Here is a 14221-nt window from a genome sequence, read left to right as displayed (position 1 = left end):
TAAAATATGCTGATTGGCTGAAGGACAGGGGTTATGTTTCATTTTCTATTCTTGTTTTATTGGTCATGAAAGCAATTGGCCAGCTGCCTAGTAATAGGTAGGGCAGCAGACTCCACTTTGGAGACTTTTTAGGAGTGAGGAGATGTGGAGGTAGGAGCATAGACTTGCTGCTTTCCAAAACGCTGCCAAGTATTGTGGTATCTTGACTAGCAGACTTTGACCAGGCCATCTCATTTAGTAGTAAGTAATTATTTCTCAGTTTTTTGACCAAGATACTAAAACAAAATATAATCCCTATTTTTTGTTATTGGGGGGGGGATCCTTTTAGAAGCAGTTAGAGGTCACAGGAGATAAAGCTCTAGATCTGGCATCAGGAAGATTTGAGTTCAAACATGGCCTCATACACTTACTATCTTGTGACCCTGGGCAAATCACTTACAAAAAATAACCACTGTTTGCCTCAGTTTCCCCAACTGTAAAACAAGGATAATAATAGAACCTATATCCTAGGATTGGGTGGCTGGGTGGCACAGTGGAGAAAGCACTGGGTTTGGAATCAAGAAGACTTATTTTCTTGAGTTCAAATACAACCTCAGCTACTTACTAGCTGTGTTATCCTAGGCAGATCACTTAACCTTGTTTGCCTCAGTTTAGTCCACTGTAAAATGAGGATAATAATAGCATCTACCTCCCAGTGTTGTCTTGAGGATTAAATAAAATAATATTTATAACAGTACATTAAAAATGTTTCTTCCTTTTACCCATTCTTGAAGAATGGCAGTTGGTGAACCAGGTGAACTTGGACTGTATTCCACTGAAAGGTGTCATCATTCTGTGATTTGGGGGATTAAAGGTGCTATGGAGCATCAATAGAAATATTTCCCTATCTGCTGGACTACTCTCAATTTCCATCACCTGGATCTTGATCTTGCACATTTGGTAAAGTATCTTAAAACATTTAACAACACAGAAATTCAAATAAGCTCCTATGACTGGAATAATTGCTGACATAAAAATACAATTTGAGAATAAATAGACTACCATCAAGACTGTCAGGATACAAAAAATTTAAGTCATGACATAGAATTTGAATCATGGAGGCTTTAATGTGATGCTCATTGTGAGTTATCTTGAGAGTAGGATCTTGTCCATGAACCTGTGCTGTTGAGGTTGAACCTGGGACTGAGGTCCATCAATGGTGTGATAATTTATGGTGTGATTGAAAGGAGGAATTCAAAAAAATGGGAAGAGTTATAGGAATTGATACAGGACAAAGCCTGAAGACCAAAAGAATAGTATATATGATGAGTATGAACATTAGGAACTAATGTTCTGTCCAGAGTTTGGGTTGAAGGTGGAGAAGGACAATCCCTTTCCCTTTTCCAAGACTACCATTGCTTTTGAGCATGTGACCTGGATCAGGTTCAGTTTTGGGGTGACCTAACTATGTAGAACAAAGTTTTTTAACTTGCGGTATGTGAACCTAGAAATTTTATTTTTTGGAAAATTGTATTTCAATACAATTGATTTCCTTTAAAATGTTATGCATTATTATTCTGAGAAGAGGTTTATAGGATGTGTAGACTATCAAAGGGGGTCATCAAACACACACACACACAACACACACAACACACACACACACACACACACACACACACACACACACACACACACACACACACATGAATCCCTGACCTGAAAGAAGAGCCAGACTCTTTTCCTCCTATACTTTTTGGTTCTTTACATCTCCTCCCTTAGGTGTTGGTTTATGGATTATGGATTAAAAATAATCATAATAATCATAATCAATGGATTATTTGGATCAGATATAGGAAAGGTATTTATTTCCTTCACTGAAATGGCAAGTAGACATTTGATAGGTAAAACAAACCCCCAAAACCTTAAATTAGCAGCAGTTCAACTACTATTAAACTCTATTGAGAAGTTGATATTTAAAAACATGAAGAGTTGGCAGGATGGGTGATAATATATTTCAAAATCTGCCTACTGTTTCCCTCAATGGTTATGACCTTGCAATTCAGGCTAAAAGTTGAAGTCCTTTCTTGTTGGTGGAATCCTTTAGGATAGAGAGGAACTTCTTTGCCCCTAATTAGTTCCTCCTGAATTCAGAAGGTCATTTCCAAGCCTAGTCTCATGCACTTCAGGATTGATGGTCACTTATTCTGGAAATGAAATGAAAAGCAGAAGAAGCAGTCAGAGTCCCAGGCGCAAGCTTATTTAGTTGAATCCCTCTGCTCTAGCTACTATAATACTAGTGTGAACCCTTCTCTCTTTCTCATGGGAAGCAGCAGGGCTATCTGATGTGACATAAAGAATTGAAGGAAGAGGGTCCCAGGGAGGAAGACACTATCCTTTAAAATGTCCACTGGCTCACTGACTCTTCCTTCCCAGGGACTAATAAAAGAGTTGCTCCATTATCTCAAACCACAGGTCCTTCAGCTCTCAATCACACTTAAATGGAAGCTACAGGTCTGATCATAACAGTATTCTAGATTTGAATGTCCAAAGACCCAAGGTGGAGATGGTTTTATTTGGGTTCACATTGTGAAGGAATTTAAAAGCCATTTGTATGTATTACTGTAAGCAATAGGAATAACTGGTGTTTTTGGGCAAGGGAGTGACATAATTTAGATCAATTTTGTTGTTGCTCAATTATTTCAGTCAGGACTGACTCTTCAAGACCCCATTTGGGATTTTCTGGTAAAGTTACTGGTTTACCTTTTCCTTTTCAAACTCATTTTACAGATGAGGAAACTGAGGCAAAAATGATTATGTTGGGGCAGCTAGGCAGTGCAGTGAATAGAGCACTGGACCTGGAATCAGGAGAACCTGAGTTCAAATCCGGCCTCAGACACTTCATAGCTGTGTGACCTTGGGAAAGTCACTTAACTGCATTGCCTTGCAAAAAAAACCCTAAAAAAATTAAAAAATGATTAAGTGACTAGTCAAAGACCATACCAAATAGTAAATATCCATGGCTAGATTTGAATTCTGAACTTCCTGATGCTGGTCTGTTTCCTGTTCTATTCAGATTCACCCCACTCTAAGGATCATTCCATCTGATTTGCAGCCAAGACCTTCTGTATGTTTGGTCTTCCCTATTAGAATGTGAGTTCCTTTAGATCAGAGACTTACTTATCAATTTGTATACTCATTGCTTAGTACATAATACGTATTTAATGCTTGACCCATTCATCTATTCATCCATTCATTCTATGTGGAGGATGGGTTGGAGAGTCTTGTAGGTTATCATTGATTTTATTTGAAACATTTATTTGAAATGTTGATTTTTTTCATGCTACTTAATGTGATTTAAAAAATGATTGTTAATAGTCTTTTATCTGTTCTTTTTATATAACACTTAAAAATGTCAAAATATCCATAGCATGGTGCAGAGAAAACAATAATTTATTTGAAGATCATTCTAATCTTGCCTCTTCTTAATAATCTTATGACCATTTGTATTAGAGCTTAATCTGTGCACTGAGAAGTAATTTTTTCAAATACTATCTCATCTGATCTTTATAATAAACCCTGTGAGGTAGTTGCTGTCATTATCCCCATTTTTTTTTATACCATTGAGGAATCTGAGGCAAAGGTTCACACACTTAGAAAGTATCTGAGGACAGATTTGAATTCAAGTTACCTGGGCTTCAGTTTTAAAGCTGTGCCACCAGTAGGAAGATCACTTAATTTCAATCTTTTTCTCTGTAAAATGAAGCAGTTAAGCTACACGACCCCATAGCTCTTCATTCATGACCTTGTGATTTCTTGGATGTGGATCATTTTCCCACCAGTATGGATTTCACATGCTAGTCAATAGTTATATGATTATTGTGACTATCACCCTTCTCCCTGCCAAATCATCACTGATGACCAAACATAGGAAGATTATTCTCACTGAATTTACACAAGCTGGCTCCTGAATAGCCTCCTTGCTTGGTAGGACCTGCCAAGGATGGCATTCCAAAAGCATAATCTATAAAAAGCTTAGTATAGTGGGACAAAAACATTGTTGTTGGAAACAAAGGGCCCAGCTTAAAAACCTACTTTACTTACTTATCTATGTGATCCTGGGTTTTCCTCATCACTGAAATGAGAGACTTTGACTAGATGGCCTCTGAGTCTTCTTCTAGTTATCTAACCCCAGTCAATTCAAGAGAGCAATCAATCATAGTAGGTTAGAGTTGAAAGTTTTGTAACTCTCAAAAGGACCTTAGAGCAAAGGTGTCAAACACATAGTTTCATGATGGTGGTGGTGGTGGTGGTGGGGAGTCCAAGAAGTTAATCTGGAATCAGAATAAAATGAAATTGGGAAATAGTTAACCAAAATCAAAATACAATAGAAACTAGATAAAGTTAATATGTTGTTTTCTAAGTCAATACATGACCTTTTATATGATTTAGTGATCTCTGTCTCTATTTGAGTTTGATTCCATGCCTTAGAATTCTTTGAGTCTAACTCCTTCATTTTACAGATGAAGAATCTAAGACCCAGCAGGTAAAGTGACTTGCCTAGAATTACACACTAGTTAAAATATGAGGAACAATTTTATCACAAATCTTGCTGATGGAAAGTCCAGACTCTAGCTATAACATTATCCTGGTGCCGGAATTTTTAATCTTTATGTGGGACCAGAGAAAGTCAAATCTCTTGATCCAGATGATGTATGGAGCTGGATAAAAACAGTAACAACAAAAACAATCCATGAACACAGGAACCAAAAAGTTGGAATCAAGTTATATTGTCTAGGTAAAGTAAAATAAAAATAATTAATTATTTTACAATGAGCAATGAATATCTCCTGAATGTGAATAATTCTAATTTATTTCTCCTGTTTGTATTCTAAGAAAATTATTTCTAAAGATGGATGGGTCTTTTAATTTGACCATTAAAGAGGGAATGGAGGAGGAATGGAGAAGAGATGGGAAATTATTTCTAGTGAAAGCAAGGAAGAATGTTGCCTGAGAAGGATTTTTGCTAATATTTTTAATTGTTGTAATTTATTGTTATATTTCAAACCCAGGAGAAGAAATCCTTTAGTACTCACTCCTGTTGTATTTGGCAGTAATGGCAAGGGTGTCTTGTGGATGGAAAAGGGGTTGGTTTCATGTGGAGATGAAATTATCTTCAAAGGACTTCCCCTTCTCTCTGCATGGTGAATTCTTAAAAGAAATTCTCTTTCCTTTTACAAGGTGAATGCTTCAAAGGAGATGGGAGGAGTGTTTCCTTCTTAGTGTTTACCTTTCAAAGGTGAGGAGTTCATAGACACTTCCCTGTTTGTACAGTAGAATCTAATCATTGGCTTTCAGTCTAGGGCCCACTTAGGTCCTGTTCCGCTGTCAGGAGATTCCCATGCTCATTTTTCACTTGCAGAAGCTCTAAAGAAACAGTGCCAGGAACAAGAAAAAAAGAAAGAAAGAAAAAGGAGGGAAAAAAAGAAAAACATGAAGGCAAAAAAGAAAAAAAGAAAGGAAAGAAAGGAGAAAAAGGGGACTACATTAGATTCTCTTGGAATACAATTCTACTTACATTACATTTCATCAAAATCTCCTTCCTGCTTCAAAAGGCAACTCCATAGATTAGGAATTATGTTTTGTCAAATTAGAATTTATAGAAATGGTAAACTGTGTGCATGTATGAGGAAATACATGTATATCCATGCTGTTTGTAAAAGTATGACTATTAAAAATATAACTAATTTTTTCTCCCACATCTGTACCAAGAGATTTGTGTCAGAGGATCTGGATTCAAATCTTGACTTTACCACTTAGCACCTTTGTAATCTTAGACAAGTCATTTATGCCTTCTAAACTTCTATTTCCTCATCTGTAAAATAAAGGGGTTGGACTTGATGGCCTATGGTCCCTTCTAATTGGAAATCCTTTGATCCTAGAGCTTAAAAATTCCCATGAGGCCTATATATCAAAGTAGTCACTTTGGAAGACTCTACATTTGTTTAATTATGTCATCTCAAAACATTTTAGTAATTTCTTATTCTTTTCTTTTCTTTTTGGAAATACATTTCGATTCTACAATTGGAATTCAGAGCTGAAAAGACCAATAGAAATAACTTTATCCTACTTCTCACTTACAAATAAGGAAACAGGGACTTAGAAAAGCTTTGCTACCTGCCAAGGCCACCTAGTCAAAGATCCTGGAATGGAGAATGTGCTTTAGAATATTTTATGAGAAAAAATGAATAACTGGGAGGTAGAGCATATTGCAACCATCAGGAGGCATATAAACTGAATCTGAGAAATAAGATGCCATTAATCTGGATAGTAATAAAATTCAGTATACAAATCCCAGCGTTGTTTTGAAGTCAAATGAGACAACCTAGGAAGTGTGTTCCACAACCTGAAAGTTTATATAAATGCTGTGTGGTTACTTGGTTAAAAGTGAGGTGTAACTATCAAATAATGAAACTGGGTATCTTTTGTGTAAAGCATGTTTGAGGGCAATTCCAAGAGGAATCCCAAATGTGTTCTGATGTATGCCAAAGTATGAGATATGTCTGCACTCTCAAAGTGATAACTTTCATAGGTAACAGTAAGCTGATAATGATGTTTATAAATTTACCAAATTCCTCATTTTTTTTGTTTTGTTTTTTAGTTTTGCATAGTGTATTTCTTCTAATAGCGTGTATGATTAGGTAGGTTTTGGGAAAGTGGAGTTTTAACTGATAGGATTCCCAAAATTGCCATGAATACATTCTAAAAGAAAGGGAATGATCAAGGATATTGAGTCAAGTATGATAGTTTTAAGGTATTGCATTATTATACATTTATTCCCTAATGGTTTCTGTGTTGGAACCCTTGGCAAGTTATTGATATACCTGTAAAAATATAAGTAATGATCCAGAACACCACACACACATACACACACACACACACACACAAATAGCCTATACCCTTTTATTTGGAAGCCATTCTAACAGAGAATAAACACATGCATTAATTTATAATTTAATTTTATGCTGATAATTTACATTTAAAATGCATTTTCCAATGTATAATTTAATTATTATAAATGAATAATTTGCATATTAATTTATAATGAATGTTTTCTTAAAGACAGATTAGGTCAAGCATGGTATCTCATAGTGAAGATGATACTTCTTTCCCTCTTTTTTTTTTTGATGGTACTCATTCATTCCCATTCTCAAACTAGAGGGTCATGACTAATTTAAGGATCAAAGACCAACAATGTTTGTTTTTAAATAACTTTTGATTGATATCTTTTGTTTTTACATCACCAATTTCCCAATGTTTCCCTCCCACTTCCTTCAAGCACTCATAATGTTAATTGCTTTTACTGGTTTAAAAACTTGATAGAGAATAAATATCTCTGACTCTAGAGTCAGACATCTTGAGTTCAAACCTATTTATTATATCTACTATGTAAACGATGTCGGGCAAGTCATTTAGCCTCTAGGAGACTTGGACTATGTGCTTCTGGGGTTCTTTTAAGATCTAGATTTATGAGTGTGTGCTAGATAATTTTAACCATTAGCAAAATGTAAGCACTAGGGTATTCTCTGACATCAGGACTGTACCAATATTCTTGCTGCCGAATTTTAGCTTTAATGTTTTCTTGATTAACACTAGTGACTTTTGAAATAACACATAGGGTCAGCAGTTGTGATTGTTCAGCTGTTTCAGTTGTGTGCATTTCTTTTTGACTCCATTTGGGATTTTCTTGGCAAAGAAAATAATTCCTTTTCCAGATCATTTTACTGATGAGGAAACTGAGTTAAGTGACTCATCCAGGGTCACAAATTTAGTAAATGTTGTTATTCAGTCACTTCAGTCATGCCCAATTCTTTGTGCCTCCATTTGGGGTTTTTTTAGTAAAGATACTAGAGTGTTTTGCCATTTCCTTCTCCAGATCATTTTACAGATGAAGAAACTGAGGCAAACTGGATTCTATGACATGTCTAGTAATACATAGCTAGTATCTGAGTTTTGAACTCAGATTTGAAATCATGCTTCAGGCCAAGTACTCTACCATGGGTTTTATTCCCTTTTCCTGAAAGGGAACATGAGGACACTCTCCTCTTTCTTTCCATACTATCTATGAGCTGTCTCATTTGTGTAAATAATCTAATCTCATATCTATCAGATCCCTGTTTGAAATACAAACAAGAGATTTATTTGTTAAGGGTTAAGAATTAGGGGACTGTCCTCATGTGTACCCTTTCAGCAGAGTAGTATTTTTATTTATTTATTTAAAAAAATTTTAAAATAAATATTTTATTTGTTTTCCAATTATGTACAATAGTAGTTTCTATTAATCATTTTTTGCAAGGTTTTGAATTTTACAATTTCTTCCCCTCCCTTTCTTCCCTCCCTCTCCTCCCCAACAGAAGGCAATCTGATAGTTTTTACATTTGTTTCCATGATATTCATAGACCAAAATTGAATGTGTTGAAACAGAAAAAAACATATCCTTAAGGAAGAAAGAAAATATTGGAGATAAAATTATGTAACACATAAGAAGACTTTTTTAAAAAAAATTGAAGATAATAATCTTTGGTCATTATTTAAACTCCACAATTCTTTCTCAGGATATAGATGGTATTCTACATCATAGATCCCCTAAAATTGTCCCTGATTATAGCACTGATAGAGTGAACAAGTCCATTAAGGTCGATCAACACTGCATGTTGTTAAGTTGTATAATAATGTTCTTCTGGTTTCTGCTCATCTCACCCAGCATCAATTCATGCAAGTTTTTCCATCAGCAAGGTAGTGTTGTGAAACAGACAAGGGGATAAAGCCCATGGTAGAGTACTGAAGTCTGAGTTCAAATCTGAATTCAGATACTAGCTATGTGTTCCTAGACAAGTCATGGAACCCAATTTTTATATGAAGGTCTACTTTAGTTTTATCAATACCACCATCCTGTTCTAGACTTCATCACTCCCAAAGTAGATGATTTCACAATCCTATTTTTTTTAGTAGTTTCATTGTTTCAGTTTGTTGTCCTTTCTGATTGATTCTGCAAACTAGGGCTGACTGGATGGCCCTAAAATACTGCTTTCTGCCTTTTACTCACCCAATTAAAAGACAAAAAGTTCAATGACTTTCCATTGTCTAAAATGATTAAGTCCAAAAGTTCCTAATTCCTAATTCAAAACTCATTATAATCTGGCCTTAATTTAGTCTTCTAATCTTATTTTTCATAACCCCATACATGAATTTTTTTTACTCTAGTCAACCTGGTCTACTCAATTTCAATTTCTTGAACTCTGTTGCCTTAACTCTACTCTTTTGACTCCCCCCGACAACTTTCTCTCTGCTCTCTGCCTTTCCAAATCCTATCTACCCTTCAAGTCTAGTTCAGATTTCATATTCTCTAAAAAGCTCTTTCAGAGCTTAACATCTCTTAAGGATTATCTCCTAGTGGCATGTAATAAGAAGATTCCACTAAACTTGGAATCTGAAAGGCTAGAGTTCAGATTCCCTCTTCAGTCACTTAATGAGTTATATGACCTTGGGCAAGGCACCTAATCTTTCTGTGCCTCAGTTTCCTCATCTGTAAAATGAAAGGGTAGGACTTGAAGATTTATGAAATCCCTTCAAGCCAGAAATCTATGATCCCATAACCTTTCTCAGAACTCCTGGGATACCAATTGTACTATTCAATTATAAAAAAGAGCTCCTCCATGTGTATATTGTGTTGTTATTTAATTTTTTTTTTTTTAGTGTGTCAGTCTCAGGTCACTTCTGTGTTTCTTGGAGGTAGGTAGTAAGTAACAGTGAATTAAATGAAGAGTTCTAGTCCTAATTCTGCCATTAATTAGTTTTGTGATCCTGGGGAAATCACCTTGCCATTTATAAAATAAAGAATAAGAATAATCACTTCCAGCTTTAATTTGAGACATTACACTATGTCTTTTGAAGTTATATATGCATTCAAATATAATGTGTGTTTTTATGTAAATATATATGCATAAACACATATGTATATGCATCTGTTTATGGGGCAGTAAAGTGGCACCAAAGTACAAAGGATGGTAGATCTGGAGTCAGGAAGACCTGAGTTGAAATCTGACCTCAGACACTTGCTTGCTATCCGGGTGAATCTAGGCAAGTCATTAAATTTCTGTTTTCTACAGTTTCCTCATCTGTAAAATGAGGATAAAAATAGCATCTCTCTCCCAGGGTTGCTGTAGAAGTAAAAGAAGATCATATGAAGTACCTTAAGTCCCTCTTGAACTTTCATATTAGGACTAGATCTTACTGATTAATGAAGTATTTTGAATTATAGTGGTAAACAGTGTTGTATTCCACTTTCAGATAGGTGTTTTTCCAAAGAATAATATAAAACAAATTTTAATATAAATAGTCAGGGGGGTTGATGAATGGGAAAGAATAAAAGAGAAGGGGATAAAGAATCCAGGAAGTGCCAACAACCCTAAAGGTGGCACGTTATTGAAAATATGTTGAGTAAGTACAGTATTGACTAATTTAGTCAGATCTTAGCAGATGGATTTTAAAAAGATGGAGTACTGCTCTTATAAATTGCAATGCTCCTAGATGATAATTTTTTTTAGAGCAAAGTGCATTTTGGTATAAAATTTGGAATTCTGGCCCAAGACAATCCTTTCTTTATGTAAAAGAGTTGGACAGTAATTCCCCAAAAGTCTTGATCAAGTTATTAGTAATTTAGCAGTACTTTTTTTTTGGGGGGGGGATAGTATTAGACCTGAAATTTCTTTGCTTTAGTGTGGAAATTCCTTTTTCCAATGTAGAACAGTATCTACCCTACAGTTTATAATCTTGAGAGTTGCCTGGATCACAGCACTAAGAAATTTAAAATGATTTTCCCAGGGTCATATAGTCAGCATATATATAAAATTTGGACCCAGGTCATCCTGATTCTGATGTCAATTGATTATCTATGGTGCTGAGCTGTTCCCTCATTGAACTCTATTTTTCGTAGCTAATTCTGAATTCAATGGTTCTGATCTCATATTGAACTGTAAGTCCTATAGCTATTAGCTATTTTATATTCAATAGCTATTCTTATTTGGAGTCAAAAAAGACATGAGTTCAATTCCAAACTAAGGAATTTACTGGCTGTGTGAGCTTGGGCAAGTCATTTTATCTCACCTGCCTTAATTTCCTCATCATCTCTTCTAGGGTTGTTGTGACAATAAAATGAGATATTTGTAAAGTATTTTGCAAAGCTTCATTGTAATATAAATGTTAGCTCCTACTATAGTATCTAAAATACCTCTTCCCTATACAAAGAATCAACAATAATAGAAGTATCTGTTAATTTTACATACACACACACACACACATACACACACACACATATATGGGGAAAAAAAACTTTAAACAAATGACTCTCTTATTTGTTTTTCAGACAGGGATCAGATAGACATAGTGTTAGATATTTAAATTAAAACTCATAGGATAAAAAAAGCTCTAATGGCAGACAGAGATTTTTCCAGTTCACAGAACTGTGAAGGACCAGAAGCACAGGATGATGAGAAAATACACAAACAGCCCTGGAATTTGTAGGCCTTGAATTTCCAGATGTACTGTCTTCTCCATGTGGCTTTTCTTCGCTTGAGGCATGAGCCTCAGGTTGTCTTCTTTCAGTGAATGGCAGGAGGTAAGGTGGAAAGGATGGGTTCCATTAATGAGTAATGAGGGTAATCAATCAACTGCCCTAGTTATTACTGAAAACAGGCAGGTATTTAAAATAGCAATCCATGTTTCAGGAGTTGTTCTAATGCAGGATAGACTCATAAGCCACTGTAAGGCACTTGAGTATTAAGGGGCCAGTGTGTAGTTGAAATAAGTGAAAAGATGTAGAGCATGGATTCAAATGTTAAAACAAAATATATCTTTGGATTTCTTTTCCAATGAGATCTTCAAAAGAGATAGAGTCAGAGAGGTAGAATGCAGTTATTGCAATAAAATAATATACCTAAAAATTATCTCATTGAAAAAAATTGCCTTTCCCTCCAAAAATAATTTTAATAAAAACAAATGTAATCAACATAAAAAGTAATTTGTTTCATTAGTTTTAACTCCCTCCCCCTGTCTCCTGTTTGTCCCTCAACTTTCCTTTCTTCCTTTCTTTCCCCTCTTCTCCTCCTAGTTTCCTTCCATTTTTCCTTTCACTTCCCCTCATACTCTTCCTCTCTCTTTCCCTCTTCCTTTTCCCTTTCCCTCTCCCCCTCAGATATGTGTTCTTCCAAAGAATAATAAAAAATGAATTTTAATATAAATAGTCAGGGGGGATTGATGAATGGGAAAGAGTAAGCTGAGAGAGGGTCCTGGGTCCCTCAGCTAGTGGCAGGAAACTTCAGTTTTATTTGTGAAGAGGATGAATCAAGTGAATTCCTGTGACTACCAGCTGAGCTGAGATAATCATTGTGGGGTAGCCCTTAGTGCAGAAAAATGATTCTCATAGTTTGTCATGGTAAGTTGGTAGAGAACTTTAGGTATTTTAACTTCACAAATATAGGTATTTGAAAATATTTTCATGATTTATATATTACAGAACATCTTTTTTCTACCATGTTTCCTACCAATTAAATGATTGGAACTCATATTTTAAAAAGAAATCAAAAGATCCACTTCTTTGTATCTAAAATTGATGTTTTTTTCCTCCATATTGTTTGACACTTCCATGATATTGTTGTGCTTTTTTCTCCAAATAAATGGCATTGTGATATTCTTCTAACTTCATTTTTTAATGGTTTAATATGATTATCCTCCCCATTTCAGCTTCTTATTTAATCTGTTATTGCCTGTTCAATCAGCCTCCTTTGACTGTAAAGACTGAGGCTGCTTTTGTTAGATTAAACTCCTTTTTTTTTTTTATCTGACCTAGCTTTCAGCTTCATCTACTTAGTTATATCACTGGATGGGTAACAGAAATTGCCAAGATGTCACCCAGTGGGAAAATCAATTCATGAAAGAAGGTCTAGTGCTGTTTGCTATACTATAGAGCATCTCTTTTCTTTTTCCAACCATATCTTTCTCAGCACACCTGGGTATTCCTCCCCAGGGCTAAGAAAAAGTTTGAATTGCCCTGCTCTTAATTAGCTACATCCCATTCCCCTTATATTACAGGTAAATGTGATTCATTCCCCTGTATGAATCAAAGAAAAAAGGACAAATGATTGCAGCAGTAAAAGGGGAGAGGATGGCAGCAATGATATGCAGAAACCTTATTCACCAAAAGCCATTCTAAGAGTTTTTCAGCATTTATTACTCACAATGTAATCCAACTAGGAACTAGAAATCATATTTTACTATGAGTGTAGATGGGTCTAGAGATATTTTTTATAAATCTGATGTTAGATGCCTGATATCTTTTCATTTATCTGATGAATATGAAGAGTTTTAAAATTTGAATACATTTCTAAGTGTTTCTAATTCTACAGGCAGTTGAGTCAATTTCCTCAGAAAGTTATGTTTAAAGAAAAATGATTCTTTGGAATGGCATGTGGGTCCATTTGGAGCTCCGTTATCACTGACTGTAGTTTGAATGGGCAGGAGAAAATGGAGTATCTTTGTTTAAGATCAATCACGTGCTTCTTTTGAGAGGCAATCTCCTGACTGAGTAGATAGAGAGCTTGTCTTGGTGCCCAGGAGACTGGTGGTTCCATCCTGTGACTCATATGTTCAGATTGTGTGATCCTTGGCAAGTCACTTAACTCCTCAATTTTCTAGGCAACTCTACGAGTTGTAGAGAAGGGGAAGAATTGTATTGGTAAAGGAAAATATATTATTTGGAAATTCCCTATACTAAGGAAATCATGAGTTTGGCCTCTGCCTCCTGTACAGTATTTATTAGAGAGAATATCCACTTTAAAGACTTCTAGAGCTTCCAGAGCTTTTCCCTACACAAAGCTAAATGAAGCCTCTGAATTAAAGCTAAAGATCCCACCAAAAATGGGGTGGGATCCAAAGAAGTTTTCAATTGTAGACATTGTAGAAGATCTTCAGTGAAGGTCTGTCTCTTTGGGGGAAAGGGGAAGTAAAGGCCAGCTAGGTGGGAGGGCAGGAAAGCCAGCAGGAGGCTTTTCTTTTTTTTAGTTTTTGCAAGGCAGTGGGGTTAAGTGACTTGCCCAAGATCACAGAGCTAAGTTATTATTATGTGTCTGAGACTGGATTTGAACACAGGCCCTCCTGACTCCAGGGCCACTGTGCCCCCTAGCAGCTC

General features: G+C 35.6%; 1 long non-coding RNA gene across 2 annotated transcripts in view; it reads right to left on the bottom strand.

Moving 5' to 3' along the window:
* Positions 1-999: 999 nt before the first annotated feature.
* Positions 1000-14221, bottom strand: part of LOC141493925 (uncharacterized) — a 76584-nt gene continuing 63362 nt past the window's right edge. Inside the window, exons 4-5 of one of the 2 annotated variants that reach the window (XR_012470358.1) lie at positions 4081-4310; positions 1000-2183 (exon numbers count right to left, since the gene is read on the bottom strand). This is a non-coding gene — a long non-coding RNA (uncharacterized LOC141493925). Of the gene's footprint in view, positions 4311-14221 lie in introns of both variants that reach the window. The other variant, XR_012470357.1, reaches the window with a different exon arrangement.

The sequence above is a fragment of the Macrotis lagotis genome, chromosome 7 (assembly GCF_037893015.1).
Source record: "Macrotis lagotis isolate mMagLag1 chromosome 7, bilby.v1.9.chrom.fasta, whole genome shotgun sequence".
Classification (NCBI taxonomy): domain Eukaryota; kingdom Metazoa; phylum Chordata; class Mammalia; order Peramelemorphia; family Peramelidae; genus Macrotis; species Macrotis lagotis.
Note: the sequence above shows the minus strand (reverse complement) of the source record. Positions and strands in the feature narration are given on the sequence as shown.